The 8,107-nt window shown below is 40.1% G+C and overlaps 1 long non-coding RNA gene across 1 annotated transcript; it reads right to left on the bottom strand.

The window, feature by feature from the left end:
• Positions 1-4,851: 4,851 nt before the first annotated feature.
• On the bottom strand, positions 4,852-5,803 carry LOC110492891. The gene is made up of 4 exons (XR_002469086.2): positions 5,657-5,803; positions 5,528-5,572; positions 5,368-5,448; positions 4,852-5,004 (listed from the first exon to the last, which is right to left on the bottom strand). It is a non-coding gene; the product is annotated as an uncharacterized LOC110492891 (long non-coding RNA).
• Positions 5,804-8,107: the final 2,304 nt, after the last annotated feature.

Genomic DNA, 8,107 nt, shown 5'->3' with positions numbered 1-8,107 from the left:
ATTACATTCAGCTTATAAAGCCTTCATAATGCCTTCATAAGCACTACGTAAATGTGTTAAAGTATCTATAACCATGCTTTATAAATGGTTCATAAATGTGGCATAATTGTATGACATAATCACCAATGTCAAATGTGACATAACCCACTATGCCAAATATGATATAAACATGTACTTTATAAAGGATGACATGTTGGGTTGAAGGATTGGAATGCGCTCTAAAGTGAAGTCATGTTAGTCACATTACACCTAATCTCGTTCCTAGACAACGTATCAAACTTGGCCTTCATTAGTTAGGGTTAGGTTTAAAATCCAATTTTAAGAAGATACATTGTGGAAATTGAAAGGTTTTAGCCATAATTATGACTTTTTCTCTCTGTTAACTAGTGACGATGACACATACTTTACTCGGTAAGGTCAATCCTATAGAGTTCTATGTTCACTCCCACTAAGGCAAACTTTGAATGGTTGATATCCCAGGCTTATACAGTGCCTTGCGAAAGTATCCGGCCCCCTTGAACTTTGCGACCTTTTGCCACATTTCAGGCTTCAAACACAAAGATATAAAACTGTATTTTTTTTGTGAAGAATCAACAACAAGTGGGACACAATCATGAAGTGGAACGACATTTATTGGATATTTCAAACTTTTTTAACAAATCAAAAACTGAAAAATTGGGCGTGCAAAATTATTCAGTCCCTTTACTTTCAGTGCAGCAAACTCTCTCCAGAAGTTCAGTGAGGATCTCTGAATGATCCAATGTTGACCTAAATGACTAATGATGATAAATACAATCCACCTGTGTGTAATCAAGTCTCCGTATAAATGCACCTGCACTGTGATAGTCTCAGAGGTCCGTTAAAAGCGCAGAGAGCATCATGAAGAACAAGGAACACACCAGGCTGGTCCGAGATACTGTTGTGAAGAAGTTTAAAGCTGGATTTGGATACAAAAATATTTCCCAAGCTTTAAACATCCCAAGGAGCACTGTGCAAGCGATAATATTGAAATGGAAGGAGTATCAGACCACTGCAAATCTACCAAGACCTGGCCGTCCCTCTATACTTTCAGCTCATACAAGGAGAAGACTGATCAGAGATGCAGCCAATAGGCCCATGATCACTCTGGATGAACTGCAGAGATCTACAGCTGAGGTGGGAGACTCTGTCCATAGGACAACAATCAGTCGTACATTGCACAAATCTGGCCTTTATGGAAGAGTGGCAAGAAGAAAGCCATTTCTTAAAGATATCCATAAAAAGTGTCATTTAAAGTTTGCCACAAGCCACCTGGGAGACACACCAAACATGTGGAAGAAGGTTCTCTGGTCAGATGAAACCAAAATTGAACTTTTTGGCAACAATGCAAGACGTTATGTTTGGCGTAAAAGCAACACAGCTCATCACCTTGAACACACCATCCCCACTGTCAAACATGGTGGTGGCAGCATCATGGTTTGGGCCTGCTTTTCTTCAGCAGGGACAGGGAAGATGGTTAAAATTGATGGGAAGATGGATGGAGCCAAATACAGGACCATTCTGGAAGAAAAACTGATGGAGTCTGCAAAAGACCTGAGACTGGGACGGAGATTTGTCTTTCAACAAGACAATGATCCAAAACATAAAGCAAAATCTACAATGGAATGGTTCAAAAATAAACATATCCAGGTGTTAGAATGGCCAAGTCAAAGTCCAGACCTGAATCCAATCGAGAATCTGTGGAAAGAACTGAAAACTGCTGTTCACAAATGCTCTCCATCCAACCTCACTGAGCTCGAGCTGTTTTGCAAGGAGGAATGGGAAAAAATGTCAGTCTCTCGATGTGCAAAACTGATAGAGACATACCCCAAGCGACTTACAGCTGTAATCGCAGCAAAAGGTGGCGCTACAAAGTATTAACTTAAGGGGGCTGAATAATTTTGCACGCCCAATTTTTCAGTTTTTGATTTGTTAAAAAAGTTTAAAATATCCAATAAATGTCGTTCCACTTCATGATTGTGTCCCACTTGTTGTTGATTCTTCACAAAAAAATACAGTTTTATATCTTTATGTTTGAAGCCTGAAATGTGGCAAAAGGTCGCAAAGTTCAAGGGGGCCGAATACTTTCGCAAGGCACTGTATGTGCTGTGTGTGCAATAGCCTGGGGACGACATTACAACAAGAAACACGTACCTTGCTGAAAGGCCAACCTAAAGAAATTGAAAGTGGCTTTCTTCTGGAACCAAGTTACATGTTCCTCAGAACACAAACACGCACACAACAAAAAAGAGCCATACCATGCGGTGTTGGGCCCATCAGGTCTTTGACACATTCACCCACTCCCCCACTGAAAGATCAGCCACCATTGTAACAGGTTGTAATCAAGCCCCGGTCTCAAGCATGGGAACAGAAGAGGAATACCTGGTGCAGTAGTCTCAGGTTGGACTACTCTAAATCATCTTGTTTCTGACGCACACACACACGCAAGCTTTGTAGGTCCATCAAGCATTTAAATACCTCTCACACCCTACAGTAACCTGTGCATCATAAGAGAATATACATCAGCAGAATGTTGAAAACCTATTTTTTTATTTATTATTATTATTTTTTTATTAAATAAATAAAAAATGCTGTTTTTTTGCCCCTTTTTTTCTCCCAATTTTATAGTCAGACCCCTTTGGTCATTTGTAACACATACATAAATGCCTTTTATCATATGTGACCCACCACCTCGATTTGGTCTTGTGTAGCAAATTATTTTTTTTTTTACATTGGATAAAAGTAGAGACTCAGCTACAAAATTGTAGAACATACACTGCAGTTAAGGAACATTGGGAAAGTAATTCTGCTTTGAAAGTTGATGAACTTGTAACTCCACTTTTGAGAAAATGGCCCTTGAATCTTTTGGTACACCTACTGGAGGTCTCTTTGTCTACACCTATTCAAAATCGTTCACACCCTCTTAAGCCTTAGCCCCACCCATCTCTTTAAGAATTCACATGTTAGGCCATGTCCTGAACAGAGTGAGTAAGATAGTGTAGTAAACAACCAACGAAGACAAAGACAAAAAGTGGTGAAAGTAGTAGCCTACAATAAGGAAAAACTCTAGATAAAAATACACTTTATCTAGTCTTTGGCTTAAATCCTAATCCGACTTTGAAAGTGTCCAGATAGTAATATTTTATTCATGTTTTATAATTATTAGATGATGCTTACCCAGACATGATGCTTACCCTTACCCAAATGCCATAACCACCCCCCAGCCACATCTAGCTAAGTGGGTGGGTCACTATTGTCTAGACTTGTACACATGTTCATGAAATTCAATAGATGGTCGTAATCACCCCCAGCCACACCTGGCTAACTAGATGGGTCATGTAATCATTCTCTTGTGAAATGGAGTCTTTTGTTTTGACATGTAGCTAGCTAATCAATTAACACTAACCCCAACCCATAGCTAGAATGCAAATGGATTGTCATAGCTAGCCACTGTGCATAAAATGCTGGAGTATGAATCTGAAGATAGCTAAAGCCAACCAACTAGGTTCAATGTTCGCTAACTAGCTAACCGAGTGGCATCGCAGTGCTAGAGGCGTCACTACAGACCCGGGTTTGATCCCGGGCTGTATCACAACCGGCCGTGATCGGGAGCCCCATAGGGTGGTGCAGATTTTGGCCCAGCATTGTCCGGGTTAGGGGAGGGTTTTGGCCGGGGTAGGCCGTCATTGTAAATAAGAATTTGTTCTTAACGGACTTGCCTAGTTAAATAAAAGGTACAAATAAAAAAATATTTGGCTTTTCCTAGCAATGCAAATGGATTTCTGAGGTATGAATAATACTACTACACAGATCATACACGTAACATTAGCTAGCGAGCCAGCAAGCTAACGTTGGCTAGCTAGTGAACAGTATGCTTTAACTTGCAATGAAAATTACATTGACTAAATTAGATATGTATAATATCTGAAAATGTAGCTACTCTTACCCGTATACATGGATGAAAGCTTCACGGCAGTGTCTTTTCTATTTGATCTGTAGCTAGCTACAGATTGTTTGGCCAGGTTCACATTGACCGTGTGCAGAAAGAAGTCATTTTTCCCCCACTGATCTTTCTTGATAGTGCCTGCTAAATTCTGAGCAGCAATGTTGTTGAGAGCAGTAGCAACACTTTTGCATATCTCCTTGGCTAACGTTATATCTTTCAAAAAAGCCATGGTAGCAAAGATTATCTACACATACTGAGCAGCTCATGTTATAGACAGAAGCCTGCTAAATGGTAGACCAATCGGAACTCATCTCTCGGCACGTCCAGCCCACCCATTATCTTAGCCAATCATGTCTAGCAGGAAGGTTCGGTATTTATCAGGATCCCCATTAGCCGCTGTAAAAGCATCAGCTACTCTTCCTGGTGTTCACATGAAACATGACATAATACATAGTACAGAACACTACTAGTCAAGGACCCAAATACATACATTTAAAACATCACTGTCTTTTTCTGTGGCTAAACCATCTAGGCTAGTAAATCTAACAATTTTATTCGTATTTACAGATGGCATACAAGTTTGTTATTAAGGCACATGAAAGTTCACATGCTCCAGAAGGCACTTCTGCCTAAAAAAATGCATTTTGATAATAATAAAAAAAAAATCAAATGTCTCCTGTGAAGTAATGACGTGCAAAATACCCCTAGCTTCTTGAAACGGGTCACATATGACGCTGTACTTAATATAAAGTTAGACACCTTTGGTCATTCATAACACATTGAATGCTTAATGATGTAAACAAATGTATTAATACTAAAGGAATTATCACAAACAGCTACAACAAATAATCATTAAAGGCATGTTTCAACCATACATTTCCTTTTATTTGTCAATTTTTTAAACAATACAAATACATTCAGTTTAAAAAAGACCAGCACTGCAATTACATTGAGCATTACACAGTATTATGAATAGTGTAGCTTGTCCCTGAACTGGTGGAAGAATGGTTCTTGCCTCTCTGCCTGCTGGAGGTACCAACCTTAAAAGAAACAACAAAGTTAGCAGGTCTATTTGGAAATGCCGGTGTCACACCATCTGGATAAGGCCATTTCTGTGCTGCGCTAGAATCGCTAAATGGGGAGATAAGACAAATCCAATGGAGTTTCCTATTATATTCCTCTTTCGTTTACAAATCTCATGACGTGACTATGAGTCGTGGATGAATCCACGTGGCTTTTTATTTAGCTGAGCCTGGTAGCTAGCCACGTTTCGGCTAGCTAGCAATTGCTGTGAAGTCACCAAAATTATTTGAAATAATGACTGGGTACACAGTATGTAATCTAACTCAACACGTAACTACTACAAACTCATTTAAATTAGAATAAATAAAAGGGTAACTTACTTGTTTTCTGCTGTCTGGTGGCACCACAATTGGGCATTTGACTTCCAAACTCTTCACATGATCAGCGTCTCGTCAGCAACACTAAAAAAGTACTTCCGTGTCATGAAATTTCAGAAATTAAATTCCCCCACGTAATAGTATAAAAGTGTCAATAACCTACATTTATTTCAGTTTTTCTTGATTGCTTAAACACAAAAACTGGTTCCTGTAGAACAAAAACCCATATCCTTACGCCATTCCCAAAAACACACACATTTCCATAACCATAAATACTATTTCACTATTTCACCTGTTTCCACACGTTTCAATATTCAAAACTCTTTCTGCAAAACCTTACACAAAAGTGGCCAAATAAATCATTAATTGCACTATATGTTCATTCAGCAAACACATGCTCTCAATATAATTAACTCAAGTCATCACAACCTAAACTCAGAGCACACCTTTCTCCAGGTGCAAACACTAGGCCTCAAAATTGTTAACTCACCAATCAGAATTGCAGGATCAATAAATAGGGCGTAGAGGCATCTACATGTGCTTTGGAAGAATGGATCCTAACAATGCCGAAGTTGCAAGACAACAGAGAGGAAGAGGACAAGGTCGAGGATGACAACAACAACAACAACAAAGACAAGTCATCTCAGATTAAATCCGTGCCACCCTAGTTCATCATGTGCTCATACATGGGAGGACTATTAGAGAAGCTGGACAGCTAGCGCAAGCCAACCTAAGCCGTTACACGGTTGTATACATTGTCTGTACTTTCAGAAGGGAAAGCAGGTCATTTGCCTTGTTGTTACTGTGATACATGTAATGTTGTAATGCATATGGACTGGATCTCCACTTTGTTCTCAGTGTAGTTTTTACCACAGTAATGGATGACCATAGGTCAGTAATGATCAAAATTCATTTTTGCAGAACTGAGAGGCATCCATTGGAGGTAGGCGGAGACTTCTCACAGCCGAGTAGGAGACTGCCCTGGTGAATATGGCGATTGCCAATAATGCAATCCGTTTGAGGGAAATTCAAACTCAAATAGTTGCAGACCAGGTAGTCTTCAAGGACTTGACAGCATCAGCATTTCCACAATTGACCGGATCGTTCAGAAGAACCACATAAGGACAAGGCAGCTGTACCGTGTGCCTTTTGAAAGGAATTCAGAGATAAGGAGCAACGATTCCAATATGTGCAGGTAATTGCTATACTGTGCATAATTTTTAGAGTATGGCCCATCTCTCCAGCATATCAATACAGTACTGTATAGTAATGTATTGCAGTACACAATCTTTCATACCAGTACAGTAGTACACTACAGTACTGTATTTGTAGTACAGTAAAATGTGTTTTAATTTTATTTTTTGTACTTCTGTAGAGTATCTTTGAGATGGATGCCATGGCTGACCCACAGTAGTACGTTTTCATCGACTAGGCAGGGTTCAACCGAACAAAAGGGGGCACAACATCATTGGTCACCGTGCCATCATACAAGTTCCTGGTCAGAGGGGCGGCAACGTCACCCTATGTGCAGCCATCAGCAATCGTGGCGTCCTCCACCGCCATGTCAAAGTGGGTCCATACAACACGGCACAACTCCTTCCATTTCTAGATCAGCTGCACAATAACATTCTTCAGCAGGAAGGCAACCAGAGCAAGCCCAATATGTTTTCATTTGGGATAATGTCCATCGGGCTGTTCTGGTTCGTGCCTGGTTCAATGACCAACCCAGGTTCTCCGTTCTTTTTTTTGCCAGCATATTCCCCATTTCTGAATCCAATTGAGGAATTTTTCTCAACATGGCAGTGGAGAGTGTATGACTGCAACCTCTACGCACAGCAAAACCTCCTGGAGGCAATGGTGGATGCCTGAGGTGATGTGCCTGTGGTGTCTAGCCAGGGTTTTCTAAGGCATACAACGGCCTTTTTCCCACACTGCCTGGTAAGAGCAAACATAATGTGTGACATTGATGATGAGAACACTGATGCTGAGTAACCTGTACATTTGCTGCATTTGGAAATAAAGCTTTTGGAAATGGGTATTTTACTGTGCATGGACTCTTTCTTGCGTGTTTTGTCAGTGTGACATTTCAAATGTCAGGTTTTTGACCAAAACAGCATATATACAGTGCCTTGCAAAAGTATTCGGCCCCCTTGAACTTTGCGACCTTTTGCCACATTTCAGGCTTCAAACATAAAGATATAAAATTGTAATTTTTTTGTGAAGAATCAACAACAAGTGGGACACAATCATGAAGTGGAACGACATTTATTGGATATTTCAAACTTTTTTTAACAAATCAAAAACTGAAAAATTGGGCGTGCAAAATTATTCAGCTCCTTTACTTTCAGTGCAGCAAACTCTCTCCAGAAGTTCAGTGAGGATCTCTGAATGATCCAATGTTGACCTCAATGACTGATGATAAATACAATCCACCTGTGTGTAATCAAGTCTCCGTATAAATGCACCTGCACTGTGATAGTCTCAGAGGTCCGTTAAAAGCGCAGAGAGCATCATGAAGAACAATGAACACACCAGGCAGGTCCGAGATACTGTTGTGAAGAAGTTTAAAGCCGGATTTGGATACAAAAAGATTTCCCAAGCTTTAAACATCCCAAGGAGCACTGTGCAAGCGATAATATTGAAATGGAAGGAGTATCAGACCACTGCAAATCTACCAAGACCTGGCCGTCCCTCTAAACTTTCAGCTCATACAAGGAGAAGACTGATCAGAGATGCAGCCAAG

Source organism: Oncorhynchus mykiss, chromosome 16, assembly GCF_013265735.2.
Source record: "Oncorhynchus mykiss isolate Arlee chromosome 16, USDA_OmykA_1.1, whole genome shotgun sequence".
In the NCBI taxonomy this organism is placed as follows: domain Eukaryota; kingdom Metazoa; phylum Chordata; class Actinopteri; order Salmoniformes; family Salmonidae; genus Oncorhynchus; species Oncorhynchus mykiss.
The sequence above is the reverse complement of the archived record's forward strand: the minus strand, read 5'-3'. Positions and strand labels throughout refer to the sequence as shown.